The sequence below is a fragment of the Nerophis lumbriciformis genome, linkage group LG10 (genome assembly GCF_033978685.3).
Source record: "Nerophis lumbriciformis linkage group LG10, RoL_Nlum_v2.1, whole genome shotgun sequence".
NCBI classification, from domain to species: domain Eukaryota; kingdom Metazoa; phylum Chordata; class Actinopteri; order Syngnathiformes; family Syngnathidae; genus Nerophis; species Nerophis lumbriciformis.
The window spans coordinates 53960540-53985691 of record NC_084557.2 but is presented as its reverse complement, the minus strand read 5'-3'; the positions used below and the strand labels follow the sequence as shown (position 1 = coordinate 53985691).

Here is a 25152-nt window from a genome sequence, read left to right as displayed (position 1 = left end):
ACTCGCCAATCTTTTTTCTTAGCAAATAATGTGATTTAATTCATCATCGTAGCCCTATGAGTTAAATAACAATTATGGTATAAAAGGCTACTACGCTCTTTCCTACTGTATATTATGTTGAGACAGCAAAGTGGACTGAGGTATATTATGTCAACAGGCACCCGGAGCGAGCACCTATTGAAATAACACACATCCCCGTCTGAACTTGTGACTCTTTGGGACATACTTTTAGGGTGGAAGACGATTATCTCCACTGGCAGACAAAGTAGGAATAAGAAGTAATCATTGCACTTGTGACTTGTGAGGAGAAAGGACATGGACATACAGTATGATGTTGTAGTGAAGAGGTGACATACAGTATGATGTTGTAGTGAAGAGGTGACATACAGTATGATGTTGTAGTGAAGAGGTGACATACAGTATGATGTTGTAGTGAAGAGGTGACATACAGTATGATGTTGTAGTGAAGAGGTGACATACAGTATGATGTTGTAGTGAAGAGGTGACATACAGTATGATGTTGTAGTGAAGAGGTGACATACAGTATGATGTTGTAGTGAAGAGGTGACATACAGTATGATGTTGTAGTGAAGAGGTGACATACAGTATGATGTTGTAGTGAAGAGGTGACATACAGTATGATGTTGTAGTGAAGAGGTGACATACAGTATGATGTTGTAGTGAAGAGGTGACATACAGTATGATGTTGTAGTGAAGAGGTGACATACAGTATGATGTTGTAGTGAAGAGGTGACATACAGTATGATGTTGTAGTGAAGAGGTGACATACAGTATGATGTTGTAGTGAAGAGGTGACATACAGTATGATGTTGTAGTGAAGAGGTGACATACAGTATGATGTTGTAGTGAAGAGGTGACATACAGTATAGTGAAGGCAGGATGGCTGCCTGTGACTTAGGGTTTGGGTTATAGGAGGCAGTGGCGTTTGCCTGTTAGAGAAGAAGAGTTGCAAAGCCGCGAAAAAAAATGCAAAGTTTTGTGTGTTTTTCGGCATTTGTGGTTTGCATTTGTTTACCGAATTTTCCGCACCATAAGGCGCCCTGGGTTAAAAGCCGCGCCTTCAATGAACGGCATATTTCAAAACTTTGTCCACCCATAAGCCGCCCCGTGTTGTAAGCCGCATCTAACTGCGCTAAAGGAATGTCAAAAAAACAGTCATGGAATCGTATATCAACATGGACGGAGCTGCGTGAAAAAAGCCACCCGGCCTCTTCGCGTAAACTTAAACTTACCTTAACCACTCGCTCATCTTTTCTTCATCCATCCCTTCGAGTTAGCTTTTATGATGACACCGGCTGGAAAGGTCTCTTTTGGCAAGGTCTTCCTTTTGAATATCACCATGGGTGGAAGTTTCTGGCCATTAGCATGGCAAGCTAGAACCACAGTGAAGGATGACTTCTCATTCCCTGTGGTGCGAATATTCACCGTACGTGCTCCCGTTGTATCCACAGTGCGGTTCACAGGAATATCAGTTGCTGTGAAATAGTAATCCGTGTGCGGATGGAGAGATTGCGTCTTTTCATGAACCGGATCCCTGTCGCTTGGTAGGAGCCATTTTGTGGTCTTTACAGATGTAAACACACAAAGGAAATGAAACGTACGGTATATCCGCGCGCTTTTTCTTCTTCTACGCGGGCGGGTGGTTGCTTACAGTAGAAGAAGAAGCGCTTCCTGTTCTATGGGGGCGGGTGCTTACCTTGGCGGTTGCTTGCGTAGAAGAAGAAGCGCTTCCTGTTCTACCAAGAAAAAAGATGGCGGCTGTTTACCGAAGTTGCGAGACCAAAACTTTATGAAAATGAATCTTAATATTTATCCATATATAAAGCGCACCGGGTTATAAGGCGCACTGTCAGCTTTTGAGAAAATTTGTGGTTTTTAGGTGCGCCTTATAGTGCGGAAAATACAGTACCCTCGCATGTGTTTTATGCCATTTGGCGTTTGCACATGTCGATAACGCTTGGGTACTCGGGCTGGAACCATTCATTGATTAAAACGATTATTATTACATTAGAGAAAAATGTTCAATTAATCGTTTCATGAATCCCCTCAATTCCCCCCCAAAAATATATGAAGTGTCTGGAATATAAAGACAATATAACATACCGTATTTTCCGCACTATAAGGCACACCTAAAAACCTCCAATTTTGTCAAAAGGTGACAGTGCGCCTTATAATCCAGTGCGCCTTATATATGGACCAATATTGAGCCACAACAAACCTAAACTTCATTTTCATAAAGTTTAGGTCTCGCAACTACGGTAAACAGCCGCTAACTTCTTTTTCCCCCGTAGAAGAAGAAGTTCTTCTTCTACGGTAAGCAGCCGCCCCCGTAGAAGAAGAAGAAGCGTGCGGTGCATGCTGGGATATATGACTGTCGCGCGTGCAACGTCATACACTCTCACAGAGCAGAGAGGTAGCGACATGGGTAAAGTTAGCTGTGATGCTAGCGGTGTGGTGCGAGTAATAATACGAGAGAAAGAAGGTGACAAATGAAGGAATAATTAATTCCCAGGAAAAACAGCAGGGGGTCCGTCGTCTGGCGGTGGTTTGGCTTCAAGCGGGAAGATGTTGAACAGACAACAGTAATATGTCAAGTATGCGGCAAAAGCGTTGCTACAAAAAGTAGCAGCACTGCTAATTTGTAGCATCATTTGAAAAGTCACCTGAGTGCTTGAAACTCCGCATGTCAACATCTCCGTTCTGTGCCACACCCACAAAATGCCCAAGCAACCATTTCCACATCAACACCGTATGAAACAAATAGTCAACAACAGAAGGAGATAACGTCCGCAGGAACCTACCACATAGTGAAGGACATACACTATTTGATTTCCTATTATGCAGCAACAATATTGTTACTTGAAGACTTATTCCTGGTTACAAATACACTGTTAAGAAACGTTTACCCTTGTTGGCTTTTACAATCTTTATCTTCATCATTTATTTCAACTTTATGTTATTCAAGTATGACATTTGTAAATGTAATTCATTTTATTGACAAGCAATTCTATTATGGTCATACTCTTGTTTGCTAGTGGCTAGGATTTCAGTACTATTGAAGATCTTTGCCCCTTCTCAACTCTGTGCTAATATTCTTTTCACAAAATACAACCAATAGTACGTTAATGTTAAATCTTACTTGTGAAAAGTAATCCCCCGATTCCTATTTTCAACAGTCCGCTCATTTGAGCAGGAAAACGCTGAACACCATCTTTGTTTTCTACCTGTCAACTGTCAATTTAGCATCTTTGTTTTCTACCTGTCAACTGTCAGTTTAGCATCTTTGTTTTCTATCTGTCAACTTTCAGTTTAGCATCTTTGTTTTCTACCTGTCAACTGTCAGTTCAGCATCTTTGTTTCCTACCTGTCAACTGTCAGTTTAGCATCTTTGTTTTCTACCTGTCAACCGTCAGTTTAGCATTTTTGTTTTCTACCTGTCAACCGTCAGTTTAGCATCTTTGTTTTCTACCTGTCAACTGTCAGTTTAGCATCTTTGTTTTCTACCTGTCAACTGTCAGTTTAGCATCTTTGTTTTCTACCTGTCAACTGTCAGTTTAGCATCTTTGTTTTCTACCTGTCAACTGTCAGTTTAGCATCTTTGTTTTCTACCTGTCAACTGTCAGTTTAGCATCTTTGTTTTCTACCTGTCAACTGTCAGTTTAGCATCTTTGTTTTCTACCTGTCAACTGTCAGTTTAGCATCTTTGTTTTCTACCTGTCAACTGTCAGTTTAGCATCTTTGTTTTTTTACCTGTCAACTGTCAGTTTAGCATCTTTGTTTTCTACCTGTCAACCGTCAGTTTAGCATCTTTGTTTTTCTACCTGTCAACTGTCAGTTTAGCATCTTTGTTTTCTACCTGTCAACTGTCAGTTCAGCATCTTTGTTTTCTACCTGTCAACTGTCAGTTTAGCATCTTTGTTTTCTACCTGTCAACCGTCAGTTTAGCATCTTTGTTTTCTACCTGTCAACCGTCAGTTTAGCATCTTTGTTTTCTACCTGTCAACTGTCTGTTTAGCATCTTTGTTTTCCACCTGTCAACTGTCAGTTTAGCATACTTGTTTTCTGCCTGTCAACTGTCAGTTTAGCATCTTTGTTTTCTACCTGTCAACTGTCAGTTTAGCATCTTTGTTTTCTACCTGTCAACTGTCAGTTTAGCATCTTTGTTTTCTACCTGTCAACTGTCAGTTTAGCATCTTTGTTTTCTACCTGTGAACTGTCAGTTTAGCATCTTTGTTTTCTACCTGTCAACTGTCAGTTTAGCATCTTTGTTTGTCTACCTGTCAACTGTCAGTTTAGCATCTTTGTTTTCTACCTGTCAACTGTCAGTTTAGCATCTTTGTTTTCTACCTGTCAACTGTCAGTTTAGCATCTTTGTTTTCTACCTGTCAACTGGCAGTTTAGCATCTTTGTTTTCTACCTGTCAACTGGCAGTTTAGCATCTTTGTTTTCTACCTGTCAACTGGCAGTTTGGCATCTTTGTTTTCTACCTGTCAACTGTCAGTTTAGCATCTTTGTTTTCTACCTGTCAACTGTCAGTTTAGCATCTTTGTTTTTCTACCTGTCAACTGTCAGTTTAGCATCTTTGTTTTCTACCTGTCAACCGTCAGTTTAGCATCTTTGTTTTTCTACCTGTCAACTGTCAGTTTAGCATCTTTGTTTTCTCCCTGTCAACTGTCTGTTTAGCATATTTGTTTTCTACCTGTCAACTGTCAGTTTAGCATCTTTGTTTTCTACCTGTCAACTGTCAGTTTAGCATCTTTGTTTGTCTACCTGTCAACTGTCAGTTTAGCATCTTTGTTTTCTACCTGTCAACTGGCAGTTTAGCATCTTTGTTTTCTACCTGTCAACTGGCAGTTTAGCATCTTTGTTTTCTACCTGTCAACTGTCAGTTTAGCATCTTTGTTTTCTACCTGTCAACTGGCAGTTTAGCATCTTTGTTTTCTACCTGTCAACTGTCAGTTTAGCATCTTTGTTTTCTACCTGTCAACTGGCAGTTTAGCATCTTTGTTTTCTACCTGTCAACTGTCAGTTTAGCATCTTTGTTTTTCTACCTGTCAACTGTCAGTTTAGCATCTTTGTTTTCTACCTGTCAACCGTCAGTTTAGCATCTTTGTTTTTCTACCTGTCAACTGTCAGTTTAGCATCTTTGTTTTCTACCTGTCAACTGTCAGTTTAGCATCTTTGTTTTCTACCTGTCAACTGTCAGTTTAGCATCTTTGTTTTCTACCTGTCAACTGGCAGTTTAGCATCTTTGTTTTCTACCTGTCAACTGGCAGTTTAGCATCTTTGTTTTCTACCTGTCAACTGGCAGTTTGGCATCTTTGTTTTCTACCTGTCAACTGTCAGTTTAGCATCTTTGTTTTCTACCTGTCAACTGTCAGTTTAGCATCTTTGTTTTTCTACCTGTCAACTGTCAGTTTAGCATCTTTGTTTTCTACCTGTCAACCGTCAGTTTAGCATCTTTGTTTTTCTACCTGTCAACTGTCAGTTTAGCATCTTTGTTTTCTCCCTGTCAACTGTCTGTTTAGCATATTTGTTTTCTACCTGTCAACTGTCAGTTTAGCATCTTTGTTTTCTACCTGTCAACTGTCAGTTTAGCATCTTTGTTTGTCTACCTGTCAACTGTCAGTTTAGCATCTTTGTTTTCTACCTGTCAACTGGCAGTTTAGCATCTTTGTTTTCTACCTGTCAACTGGCAGTTTAGCATCTTTGTTTTCTACCTGTCAACTGTCAGTTTAGCATCTTTGTTTTCTACCTGTCAACTGGCAGTTTAGCATCTTTGTTTTCTACCTGTCAACTGTCAGTTTAGCATCTTTGTTTTCTACCTGTCAACTGGCAGTTTAGCATCTTTGTTTTCTACCTGTCAACTGTCAGTTTAGCATCTTTGTTTTTCTACCTGTCAACTGTCAGTTTAGCATCTTTGTTTTCTACCTGTCAACCGTCAGTTTAGCATCTTTGTTTTTCTACCTGTCAACTGTCAGTTTAGCATCTTTGTTTTCTCCCTGTCAACTGTCTGTTTAGCATCTTTGTTTTCTACCTGTCAACTGTCAGTTTAGCATCTTTGTTTTCTACCTGTCAACTGTCAGTTTAGCATCTTTGTTTGTCTACCTGTCAACTGTCAGTTTAGCATCTTTGTTTTCTACCTGTCAACTGGCAGTTTAGCATCTTTGTTTTCTACCTGTCAACTGTCAGTTTAGCATCTTTGTTTGTCTACCTGTCAACTGTCAGTTTAGCATCTTTGTTTTCTACCTGTCAACTGTCAGTTTAGCATCTTTGTTTTCTACCTGTCAACTGTCAGTTTAGCATCTTTGTTTTCTACCTGTCAACTGTCAGTTTAGCATCTTTGTTTTCTACCTGTCAACTGTCAGTTTAGCATCTTTGTTTTCTACCTGTCAACTGGCAGTTTAGCATCTTTGTTTTCTACCTGTCAACTGTCAGTTTAGCATCTTTGTTTTCTACCTGTCAACTGGCAGTTTAGGCTCCTCATCACCACTTCAAGATGGCGGCCCAATTTCTTGCGTCACAGCAGCCAATGCTGCGTCTACTTATAACATGTCTATGGTGTCTACAGACAGGTTTGACTGTACTTCATATAAAGTTGGAAGGGGAAATCGCCATGTAAGTAGAAACATTTGGTGGATAATAGAGTGCTTGGCTTGTAAAAATGGTTTAAGACGTGTAGCGAAGCCTGCTTTTTTTTCTTTCTTCCAAAGCTGTTAACCGGTGGGCAGATACAGTAAACCGGGTGGGCTCGTCCAGGGAAGGGTGTGGCATAAACGATTCCACGTTCATGGGAGCAGAAGTTTTTCCTTTGTAAAGGCGCAACTTCAAAAGCGAGCGTCTCTTTTTTTTGTCCAAAGTGCAGTAAAAAAGTGAGGAATATGATGGACTTTCACCCACTTCTGGTGCTCACAAACAGACTGAGGACACTTTTGAACGTCGTTAAAAAGTCCCCTTTGAGTAGGGGGAGGTTTAAACGTTCTCGGACCACATGAGGGTGAAAGAGCACAACAATAATAATAATAATATGATGATGAATACATGAATACAGGTAAAAGCCAGTAAATTAGAATATTTTGAAAAACTTGATTTATTTCAGTAACTGCATTCAAAAGGTGTAACTTGTACATTATATTTATTCATTGCACACAGACTGATGCATTCAAATGTTTATTTCATTTAATTTTGATGATTTGAAGTGGCAACAAATGAAAATCCAAAATTCCGTGTGTCACAAAATTAGAATATTACTTAAGGCTAATACAAAAAAGGGATTTTTAGAAATGTTGGCCAACTGAAAAGTATGAAAATGAAAAATATGAGCATGTACAATACTCAATACTTGGTTGGAGCTCCTTTTGCCTCAATTACTGCGTTAATGCGGCGTGGCATGGAGTCGATGAGTTTCTGGCACTGCTCAGGTGTTATGAGAGCCCAGGTTGCTCTGATAGTGGCCTTCAACTCTCCTGCGCTTTTGGGTCTGGCATTCTGCATCTTCCTTTTCACAATACCCCACAGATTTTCTATGGGGCTAAGGTCAGGGGAGTTGGCGGGCCAATTTAGAACAGAAATACCATGGTCCGTAAACCAGGCACGGGTAGATTTTGCGCTGTGTGCAGGCGCCAAGTCCTGTTGGAACTTGAAATCTCCATCTCCATAGAGCAGGTCAGCAGCAGGAAGCATGAAGTGCTCTAAAACTTGCTGGTAGACGGCTGCGTTGACCCTGGATCTCAGGAAACAGAGTGGACCGACACCAGCAGATGACATGGCACCCCAAACCATCACTGATGGTGGAAACTTTACACTAGACTTCAGGCAACGTGGATCCTGTGCCTCTCCTGTCTTCCTCCAGACTCTGGGACCTCGATTTCCAAAGGAAATGCAAAATTTGCATGGTTGGGTGATGGTTTGGGGTGCCATGTCATCTGCTGGTGTCGGTCCACTCTGTTTCCTGAGATCCAGGGTCAACGCAGCCGTCTACCAGCAAGTTTTAGAGCACTTCATGCTTCCTGCTGCTGACCTGCTCTATGGAGATGGAGATTTCAAGTTCCAACAGGACTTGGCGCCTGCACACAGCGCAAAATCTACCCGTGCCTGGTTTACGGACCATGGTATTTCTGTTCTAAATTGGCCCGCCAACTCCCCTGACCTTAGCCCCATAGAAAATCTGTGGGGTATTGTGAAAAGGAAGATGCAGAATGCCAGACCCAAAAACGCAGAAGAGTTGAAGGCCACTATCAGAGCAACCTGGGCTCTCATAACACCTGAGCAGTGCCAGAAACTCATCGCCGCATTAACGCAGTAATTGAGGCAAAAGGAGCTCCAACCAAGTATTGAGTATTGTACATGCTCATATTTTTCATTTTCATACTTTTCAGTTGGCCAACATTTCTAAAAATCCCTTTTTTGTATTAGCCTTAAGTAATATTCTAATTTTGTGACACACGGAATTTTGGATTTTCATTTGTTGCCACTTCAAATCATCAAAATTAAATGAAATAAACATTTGAATGCATCAGTCTGTGTGCAATGAATAAATATAATGTACAAGTTACACCTTTTGAATGCAATTACTGAAATAAATCAAGTTTTTCAAAATATTCTAATTTACTGGCTTTTACCTGTATATTGGAATTAACAAGCGTTCCAAGGACGAGCCTACCTTGCACTTCCTCAGGCGACTTTGGCCCCTGACAACAACAACATGACATCTTGAATGATGATTAGCACCTGTTAATGTTTAATCCTCAGCACCGAGGCCCCGGGGGGTCACGGCGGTGGTCCCGGAGCGCTAATAGGGTCTGATAGCGCTCGCACGGTCCGCGGTTTGAGGAGCTGGTCCGAGGCCGCCGCGCCCGCAGTGTAAACACTCCAAGTCAGCCTTTATCAGCACGGTCCGGCCGGCTGGTTCTTATCGTCATGGCGACGGAGCAAAGTGCAGGCGTTAGGAGAGTGATTGACATTGGACTTTAGCGGCGATTGGTGACAGATGAGCCGCGTGATAGCAAACTGCTAAATCATTTCACTTGCAGGGTCACATGACCGTCCACAAAAGCAACTTTGATTCCGTCGCTCTTACATTCTTTTTTTTGTGTGACGCCATCACAAAATGTTTTAATCCACTTTGTATTCTTTTTATGATGCTGCCCCTGTTGTTTTATTTGGATTGTTGTTTTACTTCACCTATGTTTTAGAATGGACTTTATTGTCATTATATTTGCATAAAACAAGATTAAGGCATACCTGCCAACTTTTGAAATCAGAAAAACCTAGTAGCCAGGGTCCAGGGGCCGCAGGCCCCGGTAGGTCCAGGACAAAGTCCTGGTGGGGGGGTTCAGGGTTCACCCCCCCCCCCCCCGACGCAAAATGATTGATTGCATTCAGACAGGTTAAAATGTTGCTAAAACCATCACTTTTCTATCAGTCACAGTGACTTTTCAAAACAAAAATATTACAGCAAAAATCATATGGGTTGATTGACATGTTTATTCTGTAAGCTAACTTCAATAGTTTGAAATTATTTTGACAGTTAATGCCAGTTATCCTGTCAACCTTTCACAAGACTTCAATTTGTTCATTGAAAGTATAAACAGTATAAACACTTTTTACAGTAAACCAGGCCCGGCCCTAACCAATCTGGCGCCCTAGGCAAGATTTTAGGTGGCGCCCCCCCACATCGGCAGTGAAGTGTATATACTAACAAGAAACCGAATAGCTTTGTCTTTGACCTTTTTTTATTACTTACAACTATACCTAATATATAAAGGGGTGGAAAAGTGACTATTACCTGCAGGGCAAACATTAGCTAACCAGAAGGCAATAACAATGTAAACAAAAAACACCTGCTTAAAAGATCTAATACAAATGTCCCTGAGGAATGTAAGGTGGGAGTACTGTAATTACCTAACGTTACATTATTATTTTCCATAACAATTTAGCCCCCTCCACAATATTAACCCGACGTTAAAACAGAACTAGCTATTTATTGATTAGCAATTGCCGACTCATGTAACATTAGCTTAATGCTAAAAAGCCAGGTTACTATCACATTCTGTAACAGACAAATAATTTCATGTAGGCTAACGTTATCTACCTGCTAACTCTGTCTTTTCTCGTTTCTACTCCTCTTCTTTTCTCTTTTTTCTTCCCTGGGCACCTGACAGTTTAGGCTGTTTTGACATCTTGTGTTGATTTTTTGATGTGGTGGGGGGGGGGGGGGGGGATGTTGTAACAAATAATATTTCTATTAAATAGGCTTTACTTTGCATTTTAATTAACGTGGGATTATTTTTTGTATTTAGAAATAATAGTACCAACTTTTTTTCTCTTTTTTTTTTTCTTTCTCTCCAACATTTGTGGCACTTGCGTGGCGCCCCCTGATGGACGGCGCCCTTAGCATTTGCCTATACGGCCTATGCCACGGGCCGGCCCTGCAGTAAACAAATGGTAAAACAGTACTAAACAATTCCATTAAAAAAAAATTGGTGTTATTATTAACTTTCTGTCCAAGCTTGTATAATCTACTGCCTTGTTCAATTGTAAAAAATATTCTGTGCCTAAAATTCACATTTCTATCACAATTATCATACTGTAAACATGGTAAGCTAACTTCATTAAAATTAATAGTCCTGTCAATAGCATGGAATTACAATTCAAATGTCGTTTTTTTGTAAGCCTTTCAAAAGAATTCAAAATATGAAAAATGAATGAAAATGAATTGAAGCCATCAGACACTTGAAAAGTGGCACATCACATCTCTAATGTAATCATTTGAACTTTTCAACAGAAATAGCACTGCAAAAATATGAAGGACATACTTCTGTATTTTGGTAGTTATGCTGTCAACATTTAACAAGATTTCTTCAACTTGGACTTGAAAGCATAAATAGTATAAACACTTTTAACAGTATAACAGTACTAAACAATTCCAATAGATAACATTGGTGTCATTACCTTTTTGTGGCTAAAATCCGAAAAACGTTGAAAGTTTTCCACTTGTATCGCTAGCAACGGCATTAGACTTGTGTTTTTTTGTCCCGACGTGGTCTTTTACATGGCTAATTCCTCCGTGTCCGATCGAAAAATCTTGTCTGCACAAGGTGCAATTGGCGTAGTTTTCACCCTTTTTGGAACGGATAATTATTCCCGGATAGGCTTTTGAATATTCTTCACGGAATGACTGCAGTTTTCTTTTCGGTTTAAGACTCGTTTGCGATGTTTCTCCGGCTGATTCCATGATCGTTCGCTCGTTTGGAAACAATGGCAACTGGTGCCTCGTGCTTGGCAGCGGTGCTATAAATAGCCTCGCGCATTTAAAAAAAAATTTTTTTTTGAATTAATGAAAAACCGTATTTTTTATCACTGCAACCGTAACCCGGAATAGGTTGATGAAAACCGTACTAATTACGGGAAAACCGGAGTAGTTGGCAGGTATGTTAAGGACTCCAACTTAAGGTGCGGTAGTGGAAACAAATATGGAAAACAAAAAAATGACACTAGAGGTAATAAAGATAAAAATAAGAAATGACATAAACAGACTACTATCCAATGAAAATAATAAGCAATCCTGTACAATATACAAAACAATATACAAAATAGTGTACAATATACAGAACGAGACAAGAGTACCGGAGTAATAAATAAGAATCAGTGTCGGATGTATTGCACTCGAAGGGTAATATTGCACAGTAGGGTATTAGGGTATTAGGGCTCTAGTGGCTCTCTGGAGCTTTTTCAAAAATGTATTAAAATGGAAAAAGATGAGGGGAAAAAAATATATTTTTTGTTTTAATATGGTTTGCGTAGGAGGACAAACATGACACAAACCTCCCTAATTGTTATAAATCACACTGTTTATATTAAACATGCTTCACTGATTCGAGTATTTGGCGAGCGCCGTTTTGTCCTACTAAATTTGGCGGTCCTTGAACTCACCGTAGTTTGTTTACATGTATAACTTTCTCCGACTTTCTAGGACGTGTTTTATGCCACTTCTTTTTCTGTCTCATTTTGTCCACCAAACTTTAAATGTTGTGCATGAATGCACAAAGGTGAGTTTTGTTGATGTTATTGACTTGTGTGGCGTGCTAATCAGACATATTTGGTCACTGCAAGCTAATCGATGCTAACATGCTATTTAAAGTTAAAAGTTAAAGTTAAAGTACCAATGATTGTCACACACACACTAGGTGTGGCGAGATTATTCTCTGCATTTGACCCATCACCCTTGATCACCCCCTGGGAGGTGAGGGGAGCAGTGGGCAGCAGCGGTGGCCGCGCCCGGGAATCATTTTGGGGTGATTTAACCCCCAATTCCAACCCTTGATGCTGAGTGCCAAGCAGGGAGGTAATGGGTCCCATTTTTATAGTCTTTGGTATGACTCGGCTAGCAATATTGCATTATCATGCCTCATTTGTAGATATATTTGATCTCATTTAGTTTCCTTTAAGTCCTCTTAATTAGGGCCCGCATGGCCCATTGCATAAGGACTCCCACAGGGAGTCCTTATGCAATGGGACATAAGGACCTATTGAATTTGTAAGGTTTTATTCTTTATTCTTTATTCTTCCGCCGCCACATTAAACTGTAATTTGACCCACTTAACATGCTTCAAAACTCACCATATTTGACCCACACATCAGGACCTGCGAAAATTGCCTTTTTAAAAAAAAAAAAACGAACCACAAAACTCAAAATTGCGCTCTAGCGCCCCCTAGAAAGAAAAAAAAAACTCACCGAACTGAACGCACACATCAGGACTAGCAGAAATTGCGATCTAATAAAAAATCCTAACCCCAAATCTCAAAATTGTGCTCTACCGCAATTTTTGAATAAAACACAGAAAAAACTGCTCCTCGGAAGAAAAAAAATGACAAAACTGCCTGTAACTCCCACTGGGAAGGTCGGAGAGACATGAAACACATACCTCTATGTAGGTCTCACTTACACCTACACTTCATAAATTGACACCCCCCAGCAAAAATCAACAGGAAGTTTGCTATTCCCCCTTCAAAACAAAATTTTTGTAAAAACCGGTCACCTTTCTTCAAAATCTATCTCCTCTGAGCGCGTTTGTCGTTTCGGCTTCAAAGTAACACAGGAGAGAGATTAAACCCTTGTGTATAAAATAACAGAACAGCGTTTTAATACCTGCTCCGGTTTTGATTTTATGACCCTTCAAAGACCCGCTGCGCTGCTGTTTTTTTTAAGATGGCTGCTTAAAAGCAGGAAGCACCAGCATGGCCACACAATGCAGACAAGGTAGGTACACTAGACAAAAGTATTGGGACAATTCGGACTAAAAGTAGACAAAAGTATTGGGACACTTAGGACTACAACTGGACAAAAGTATTGGGACACTTAGGACAACCACTGGACAAAAGTATTGGGACACTTAGGACTACAACTTGACTAAAGTATTGGGACATTTAGGACTACAACTTGACAAAAGTATTGGGACATTTAGGACAAAAACTGGACAAAAGTATTGGGACACTTAGGACTACAACTTGACTAAAGTATTGGGACACTTAGGACAACCACTGGACAAAAGTATTGGGACACTTAGGACAACCACTGGACAAAAGTATTGGGACACTTAGGACTACAACTTGACTAAAGTATTGGGACATTTAGGACCACAACTTGACTAAAGTATTGGGACATTTAGGACAAAAACTGGACAAAAGTATTGGGACACTTAGGACTACAACTTGACTAAAGTATTGGGACATTTAGGACTACAACTTGACAAAAGTATTGGGACATTTAGGACTAAAACTGGACAAAAGTATTGGGACACTTAGGACTAGCACCTGCCAAATACGCGGGCCCGACCAAAGCTGCTTGCAGCTTTAATTCAATTTATATCTCATGACACACTATCTGTATGTAATATGGCTTTTCATTTTTTGCGGCTCCAGACAGATTAGTTTTTGTATTTTTGGTCCAATATGTCTCTTTCAACATTTTGTGTTGCCGACACCCGGGCTAGGATATTGTATAGGGGTGAATTATTTATTATTGTCATGACTTGGTCTTGGGTGTGTGCTTTTCCGGGATGCAACGGAAAGTTGGCTCGGGCGAGACGGGAATGAAGGTACATGATTTATTTATTATTATCAAAAAAAAGGAATAAACGAAAGCGCGCACAGTGGCGGAGAATAAACTATGAAACCAAAAGACTATAGCAAAAAAGTACAAATGAAAAGCACGCACAGTGGCGGAGAACAAACTATGAAAAACAAAAAGACTATAAACATGGAACAAAAACTTACTTTGACAAGGGACATGAAGCAGGATCTTAGAGGATGAAGAGTGTACAGAAGCATAAATGTGACGGTCGTCAGAACGACAAACTGAAAAGAATGAACTTAAATACTATGGACATGATTAGTGAAAGCAGGTGCGTGACTCAAAACGTGAAACAGGTGCGTGACGTGACAGGTGAAAACTAATGGTTGCTATGGTGACAAAACAAAAGTGCACAAAAAGTTCAAAACCCAAAACGAACATGACCAAAACAAAAACATGATCACACAGACATGACATATATAACACATGAGGACTATATAACACATGAGGACTACATAACACATGAGGACTACATAACACATGAGGACTATATAACACATGAGGACTATATAACACATGAGGACTACATAACACATGAGGACTATATAACACATGAGGACTATATAACACATGAGGACTATATAACACGTGGACTACATAACACATGATGACTACATAACACATGAGGACTATATAACACATGAGGACTACATAACACATGAGAACTACATAACACATGAGGACTATATAACACATGAGGACTACATAACACATGAGGACTATATAACACATGAGGACTATATAACACATGAGGACTATATAACACATGAGGACTACATAACACATGAGGACTATATAACACATGAGGACTATATAACATATGAGGACTACATAACACATGAGGACTATATAACACATGAGGACTATATAACACATGAGGACTACATAACACATGAGGACTATATAACACATGAGGACTACATAACACATGAGGACTATATAACATATGAGGACTACATAACACATGAGGACTATATAACACATGAGGACTATATAACACATGAGGACTATATAAAACATGAGGACTAAATAACACATGAGGACTACATAACACATGAGGACTACATAACACATGAGGACTATATAACACATGAGGACTACATAACACATGAGGACTATTTAACACATGAGGAGTATATAACACATGAGGACTACATAACACATGAGGACTATATAACACATGAGGATTATATAACACATGAGGACTACATAACACATGAGGACTATATAACACATGAGGACTATATAACACATGAGGACTATATAACACATGAGGACTACATAACATATGAGGACTATATAACACATGAGGACTATATAACACATGAGGACTATATAACACATGAGGACTACATAACACATGAGGACTACATAACACATGAGGACTGTATAACACATGAGGACTATATAACACATGAGGACTATATAACACATGAGGACTACATAACACATGAGGACTATATAACATATGAGGACTACATAACACATGAGGACTACATAACACATGAGGACTATATAACATATGAGGACTACATAACACATGAGGACTATATAACACATGAGGACTATATAACACATGAGGACTATATAACATATGAGGACTACATAACACATGAGGACTACATAACACATGAGGACTATATAACACATGAGGACTACATAACACATGAGGACTATATAACACATGAGGACTACATAACACATGAGGACTACATAACACATGAGGACTATATAACACATGAGTACTATATAACACATGACTATATAACACATGAGGACTACATAACACATGAGGACTATATAACACATGAGGACTACATAACACATGATGACTACATAACACATGAGGACTACATAACACATGAGGACTATATAACACATGAGGACTATATAACACATGAGGACTATATAACACATGAGGACTATATAACACATGAGGACTATATAACACATGACTATATAACACATGAGGACTATATAACACATGAGGACTACATAACACATGAGGACTATATAACACATGAGGACTATATAACACATGACTACATAACACATGAGGACTATATAACACATGAGGACTATATAACACATGAGGACTATATAACACATGAGTACTATATAACACATGACTATATAACACATGAGGACTACATAACACATGAGGACTATATAACACATGAGGACTACATAACACATGAGGACTATAGAACACATGAGGACTATATAACACATGAGGACTATATAACACATGAGGACTATATAACACATGAGGACTATATAACACATGAGGACTATATAACACATGACTATATAACACATGAGGACTATATAACACATGAGGACTACATAACACATGAGGACTATATAACACATGAGGACTATATAACACATGACTATATAACACATGAGGACTATATAACACATGATGACTACATAACACAAGAGGACTATATAACACATGAGGACTATATAACACATGAGGACTATATAACACATGAGGACTACATAACACATGAGGACTATATAACACATGAGGGACTATATAACACATGACTATATAACACATGAGGACTATATAACACATGAGGACTACATAACACATGAGGACTATATAACACATGAGGACTATATAACACATGAGGACTACATAACACATGAGGACTACATAACACATGAGGACTATATAACACATGAGTACTATATAACACATGACTATATAACACATGAGGACTACATAACACATGAGGACTATATAACACATGAGGACTACATAACACATGATGACTACATAACACATGAGGACTATATAACACATGAGGACTATATAACACATGAGGACTATATAACACATGAGGACTATATAACACATGACTATATAACACATGAGGACTATATAACACATGAGGACTACATAACACATGAGGACTATATAACACATGAGGACTATATAACACATGACTATATAACACATGAGGACTATATAACACATGATGACTACATAACACATGAGGACTATATAACACATGAGGACTATATAACACATGAGGACTATATAACACATGAGTACTATATAACACATGACTATATAACACATGAGGACTACATAACACATGAGGACTATATAACACATGAGGACTGTATAACACATGAGGACTATATAACACATGAGGACTACATAACACATGAGGACTATAGAACACATGAGGACTATATAACACATGAGGACTACATAACACATGAGGACTACATAACACATGAGTACTATATAACACATGAGGACTACATAACACATGATGACTACATAACACATGAGGACTACATAACACATGAGGACTATATAACACATGAGGACTATATAACACATGAGGACTATATAACACATGAGGACTATATATAACACATGAGGACTATATAACACATGAGGACTATATAACACATGAGGACTACATAACACATGAGGACTATATAACACATGAGGACTATATAACACATGAGGACTATATAACACATGAGGACTATATAACACATGAGGACTATATAACACATGAGGACTACATAACACATGAGGACTATATAACACATGAGGACTACATAACACATGAGGACTACATAACACATGAGGACTACATAACATGAGGACTACATAACACATGGGGACTATATAACACATGAGGACTATATAACACAAGAGGACTATATAACACAAGAGGACTACAAAACACATGAGGACTACATAACACGAGGACTATATAACACATGAGGACTACATAACACATGATGACTACATAACACATGAGGACTATATAACACATGAGGACTATATAACACATGAGGACTACATAACACATGAGGACTATATAACACATGAGGACTATATAACACATGAGGACTACATAACATATGAGGACTACATAACACATGAGGACTGCATAACACATGAGGACTATATAACACATGATGATTACATAACACATGATGACTATATAACACATGAGGACTACATAACACATGAGGACTACATAACACATGATGACTACATAACACATGTGGACTACATAACACATGAGGACTACATAACACATGAGGACTACATAACACATGAGGACTATATAACACATGAGGACTACATAACACATGAGGACTACATAACACATGAGGACTATATAACACATGAGGACTACATAACACATGAGGACTATATAACACATGAGGACTATATAACACATGAGGACTACATAACACATGAGGACTATATAACACATGAGGACTACATAACACATGAGGACTACATAACACATGAGGACTATATAACACATGAGGACTATATAACACATGAGGACTACATAACACATGAGGACTATATAACACAAGAGGACTATATAACACATGACTATACAACACGAGGACTATTTAACACATGGGGACTATATAACACATGAGGACTATTTAACACATGGGGACTATTTAACACATGGGGACTATATAACACATGAGGACTATTTAACACATGAGGACTATTTAACACATGGGGACTATTTAACACACGGGGACTATATAACACATGGACTATTTAACACATGGGGACTATATAACACATGAGGACTACATAACACATGAGGACTATATAACACATGAGGACTATTTAACACATGAGGACTATTTAACACATGGGGACTATATAACACATGGACTATTTAACACATGGGGACTATATAACACATGAGGACTACATAACACATGAGGACTATATAACACAAGAGGACTATTTAACACATGGGGACTATTTAACACATGGGGACTATATAACACATGAGGACTATTTAACACATGGGGACTATTTAACACACGGGGACTATATAACACATGAGGACTATATAACACATGAGGACTATATAACACATGAGGACTACATAACACATGACTATATAAAACATGAGGACTATATAACACATGAGGACTACATAACACATGAGGACTACATAACACATGAGGACTATATAACACATGAGGACTACATAACACATGAGGACTACATAACACATGACTATATAAAACATGAGGACTATATAACACATGAGGACTACATAACACATGAGGACTACATAACACATGAGGACTATATAACACATGAGGACTACATAACACATGAGGACTATATAACACATGAGGACTATATAACACATGAGGACTACATAACACATGAGGACTACATAACACATGAGGACTATATAACACATGACTATATAACACATGAGGACTATATAACACAAGAGGACTATATAACACATGAGGACTACATAACACATGACTATATAAAACATGAGGACTATATAACACATGAGGACTACATAACACATGAGGACTATATAACACATGAGGACTATATAACACATGAGGACTACATAACACATGAGGACTATATAACACATGAGGACTACAAAACACATGAGGACTACATAACACATGAGGACTATATAACACATGAGGACTACAAAACACATGAGGACTATATAACACATGAGGACTATATAACACATGAGGACTATATAACACATGAGGACTACATAACACATGAGGACTACATAACACATGAGGACTACAAAACACATGAGGACTATATAACACATGAGGACTATATAACACATGAGGACTACATAACACATGAGGACTATTTAACACATGGGGACTATAAAACACATGAGGACTACATAACACATGAGGACTACATAACACATGAGTACTACATAACACATGAGGACTATATAACACATGAGGACTACATAACACATGAGGACTATTTAACACATGGGGACTATAAAACACATGAGGACTACATAACACATGAGGACTACATAACACATGAGGACTATATAACACATGAAGACTATATAACACATGAGGACTATAGAACACATGAGGACTATATAACACATGAGGACTATATAACACATGAGGACTACATAACATGATGACTACATAACACATGAGGACTACATAACACATGAGGACTATATAACATATGAGAACTACATAACACATGAGGACTATATAACACATGAGGACTACATAACACATGAGGACTATTCAACACATGATGACTACATAACACATGAGGACTATATAACACATGAGGACTATATAACATGAGGACTATATAACACATGAGGACTACATAACACATGAGGACTACATAACACATGAGGACTATATAACACATGAGGACTATATAACACAAGAGGACTATATAACACATGAGGACTACATAACACATGACTATATAACACATGAGGACTATATAACACATGAGGACTATATAACACATGAGTACTATATAACACCTGAGGACTATATAACACATGAGGACTATATAACACATGAGGACTATATAACACATGACTATATAACACATGAGGACTATATAACACATGAGGACTATATAACACATGACTATATAACACATGAGGACTATATAACACATGAGGACTATATAACACATGAGGACTATATAACACATGAGGACTACATAACACATGATGACTACATAACACATGAGGACTGTATAACACATGAGGACTATATAACACATGAGTACTATATAACACATGAGGACTATATAACACATGAGTACTATATAACACATGACTATATAACACATGAGGACTACATAACACATGAGGACTATATAACACATGAGGACTATATAACACATGAGTACTATATAACACATGAGGACTATATAACACATGAGTACTATATAACACATGACTATATAACACATGAGGACTACATAACACATGAGGACTATATAACACATGAGTACTATATAACACATGACTATATAACACATGAGGACTACATAACACATGAGGACTATATAACACATGAGGACTATATAACACATGAGGACTATATAACATATGAGGACTACATAACACATGAGGACTGTATAACACATGAGGACTATATAACACATGATGACTACATAACACATGATGACTATATAACACATGAGGACTACATAACACATGAGGATTATATAACACATGAGGACTACATAACACATGATGACTACATAACACATGTGGACTACATAACACATGATGACTACATAACACATGAGGACTACATAACACATGAGGACTGTATAACACATGAGGACTATATAACACATGAGGACTATATAACACAAGAGGACTACATAACACATGAGGACCATATAACACATGAGGACTACTTAACACATGAGGACTATATAACACATGAGGACTATATAACACATGAGGACCATATAACACATGAGGACTACTTAACACATGAGGACTATATAACACATGAGGACTATATAACACATGAGGACTATATAACACAAGAGGACTACATAACACATGAGGACTATATAACACATGAGGACTATATAACACATGAGGACTATATAACACATGACTATATAACACATGAGGACTAAACACATGAGGACTATATAACACATGACTATATAACACATGAGGACTATATAACACAAGAGGACTACATAACACATGAGGACTATATAACACATGAGGACTATATAACACAAGAGGACTACATAACACATGAGGACTATATAACACATGACTATATAACACATGAGGACTACATAACACATGATGACTACATAACACATGAGGACTGTATAACACATGAGGACTATATAACACATGAGGACTATATAACACATGAGGACTGTATAACACATGAGGACTATATAACACATGAGGACTACATAACACATGATGACTACATAACACATGAGGACTACATAACACATGAGGACTGTATAACACATGAGGACTATATAACACATGAGGACTATTTAACACATGGGGACTATATAACACAAGAGGACTACATAACACATGAGGACTACATAACACATGAGGACTATATAACACATGAGGACTATATAACACATGAGGACTATATAACACATGAGGACTATATAACACATGACTATATAACACATGAGGACTAAACACATGAGGACTATATAACACATGAGGACTATATAACACAAGAGGACTACATAACACATGAGGACTATATAACACATGAGGACTATATAACACAAGAGGACTACATAACACATGAGGACTATATAACACATGAGGACTATATAACACATGAGGACTATATAACACATGAGGACTATATAACACATGAGGACTATATAACACATGACTATATAACACATGAGGACTAAACACATGAGGACTATATAACACATGAGGACTATATAACACAAGAGGACTATATAACACAAGAGGACTACATAACACATGAGGACTATATAACACATGAGGACTATATAACACAAGAGGACTACATAACACATGAGGACTATATAACACATGAGGACTATATAACACAAGAGGACTACATAACACATGAGGACTATATAACACAAGAGGACTACATAACACATGAGGACTATATAACACATGACTATATAACACAAGAGGACTACATAACACATGAGGACTACATAACACATGAGGACTATTTAACACATGGGGACTATATAACACATGAGGACTACATAACACATGAGGACTATATAACACAAGAGGACTACATAACACATGAGGACTATAGAACACAAGAGGACGACATAGCACAACATCACAACAATCCCCAGACAGCGTCTAAAATGCCTGGAGCAGAATTGATCGGCTTTGAAGTGGAATATTCCCAAAGTGATTAGCATTTGAGCAAAGTAACAACACACCTGTTCCGAGCCAGGAGCACATTTAATTGAGTAAAAACGGCCGTTGCTATGAAGCGTACTAGAATATGAGAGAGAATGATTGCTATGAAGCGTACTAGAATATGAGAGAGAATGATTGCTATGAAGCGTACTAGAATAAGAGAGAGAATGATTGAAAAGGCCTGAGTCAGCAATCGCATGCGAGCATTTTCATGTTTCTGTCATTTTGGTGAGTTTTATTTCCAAAGAGCTACAAATCAGAAGAGTGCATGAAGTATTCCCAAAGAGACCAGACTGGCTGTGAGGAGGACTTACTCAAGATCAACCCTCGCTTTGCTTCTTGCACTTTTAGGAGAAGGAGGGGGAACAAAACGCTTCATAAAAGCCGGTGGGACTCTGACCTCTGACCTCTGCATTGACAACACTGGCCGTTGCCAAAATAATAAATAAGGCTTTTTTTTTCAGGCTGGACTAACAAAAGAGAGAGAGGCTTGTAGTCAGGTATGTCAGGGCTTTACCTGACCTCCTTACATGGACCATGACCTTACAGCCCACAGGTGAGTGTGCATGTGTCATGGAGGCAACAACCGTGCACAACAACAACAACAACAACAACAACAACAACAGTGACAGTAACAAAGTTCCAAAAAGTACAGCGCTACAGATATGTTTAGTCCATGTCACCATACACCATATACAGGTAAAAGCCAGTAAATTAGAATATTTTGAAAAACTTGATTTATTTCAGTAATTGCATTCAAAAGGTGTAACTTGTACATTATATTTATTCATTGCACACAGACTGATGCATTCAAATGTTTATTTCATTTAATTTTGATGATTTGAAGTGGCAACAAATGAAAATCCAAAATTCCGTGTGTCACAAAATTAGAATATTACTTAAGGCTAATACAAAAAAGGGATTTTTAGAAATGTTGGCCAACTGAAAAGTATGAAAATGAAAAATATGAGCATGTACAATACTCAATACTTGGTTGGAGCTCCTTTTGCCTCAATTACTGCGTTAATGCGGCGTGGCATGGAGTCGATGAGTTTCTGGCACTGCTCAGGTGTTATGAGAGCCCAGGTTGCTCTGATAGTGGCCTTCAACTCTTCTGCGTTTTTGGCTCTGGCATTCTGCATCTTCCTTTTCACAATACCCCACAGATTTTCTATGGGGCTAAGGTCAGGGGAGTTGGCGGGCCAATTTAGAACAGAAATACCATGGTCCGTAAACCAGGCACGGGTAGATTTTGCGCTGTGTGCAGGCGCCAAGTCCTGTTGGAACTTGAAATCTCCATCTCCATAGAGCAGGTCAGCAGCAGGAAGCATCAAGTGCTCTAAAACTTGCTGGTAGACGGCTGCGTTGACCCTGGATCTCAGGAAACAGAGTGGACTGACACCAGCAGATGACAAGGCACCCCAAACCATCACTGATGGTGGAAACTTTACACTAGACTTCAGGCAACCCAACACAACACTCCAATATGTGCACCATGACAGCAACCACCTACCCACCACCACGAAAAGAATACCTACCGGAATCAATAAAAGGCTATCGATGCTGTCATCTAGCAAAGCTGAATTTGACCAAGCAACCCCCCCGTACCAAAAGCCCTTGATGAAAGCGGATACAATTTCACCCTCACCTATGAACCAACGCCAGGAAACCAGCCAAAAAAGAACAGAAAACGAAACGACATCATCTGGTACAACCCCCCATACAGCAAAAACGTCTCAACTAACATTGGACACAAATTCCTCAATCTGATTGACAAACACTTTCCCAAAGACAACACCCTAAGAAAAGTATTCAACAAGAACAACATTAAATTGAGCTACAGCTGCATGAACAATATACGACAAATCATCTCAAACCACAACAAAACAATTGCAAATGAGCCGTCGGCTCCCAGACAGAGCGACTCCAAAACCAACAAAGGCTGTAACTGTTGAAAGAAACCTGATTGCCCTCTCAATGGGGGGTGCTTACAAACATCAGTTGTCTACCAATCTAAGGTAATACGCAAGGACACTAACACATCCGACACATATGTAGGATTAACCGAGGGAGAATTCAAAACCAGATGGAACAATCACAAGGCTTCTTTCAGGAACAAAAACCTGCGGAATACCACAGAACTCAGCAAACACATTTGGGACCTCAAAGACAATAATGTTGAATATTCAATAACATGGCAAATTCTTGCATCCAGCACACCTTACAATAGTGGTAATAAAAGATGCAACCTAT

General features: G+C 38.6%; 1 protein-coding gene across 2 annotated transcripts in view; it reads right to left on the bottom strand.

The window, feature by feature from the left end:
- The window catches only part of pparab (peroxisome proliferator-activated receptor alpha b), a 122685-nt gene that overhangs the window by 73252 nt on the left and 24281 nt on the right, over positions 1 to 25152 (bottom strand). Inside the window, exon 1 of one of the 2 annotated variants that reach the window (XM_061969430.2) lies at positions 8684 to 9215. The exons of the other annotated variant lie outside the window; for it this stretch is intronic. The gene's annotated coding sequence lies outside the window, so the exon portion shown is untranslated. Of the gene's footprint in view, positions 1 to 8683; positions 9216 to 25152 lie in introns of those variants that run through there. 2 annotated transcript variants of the gene reach the window in all.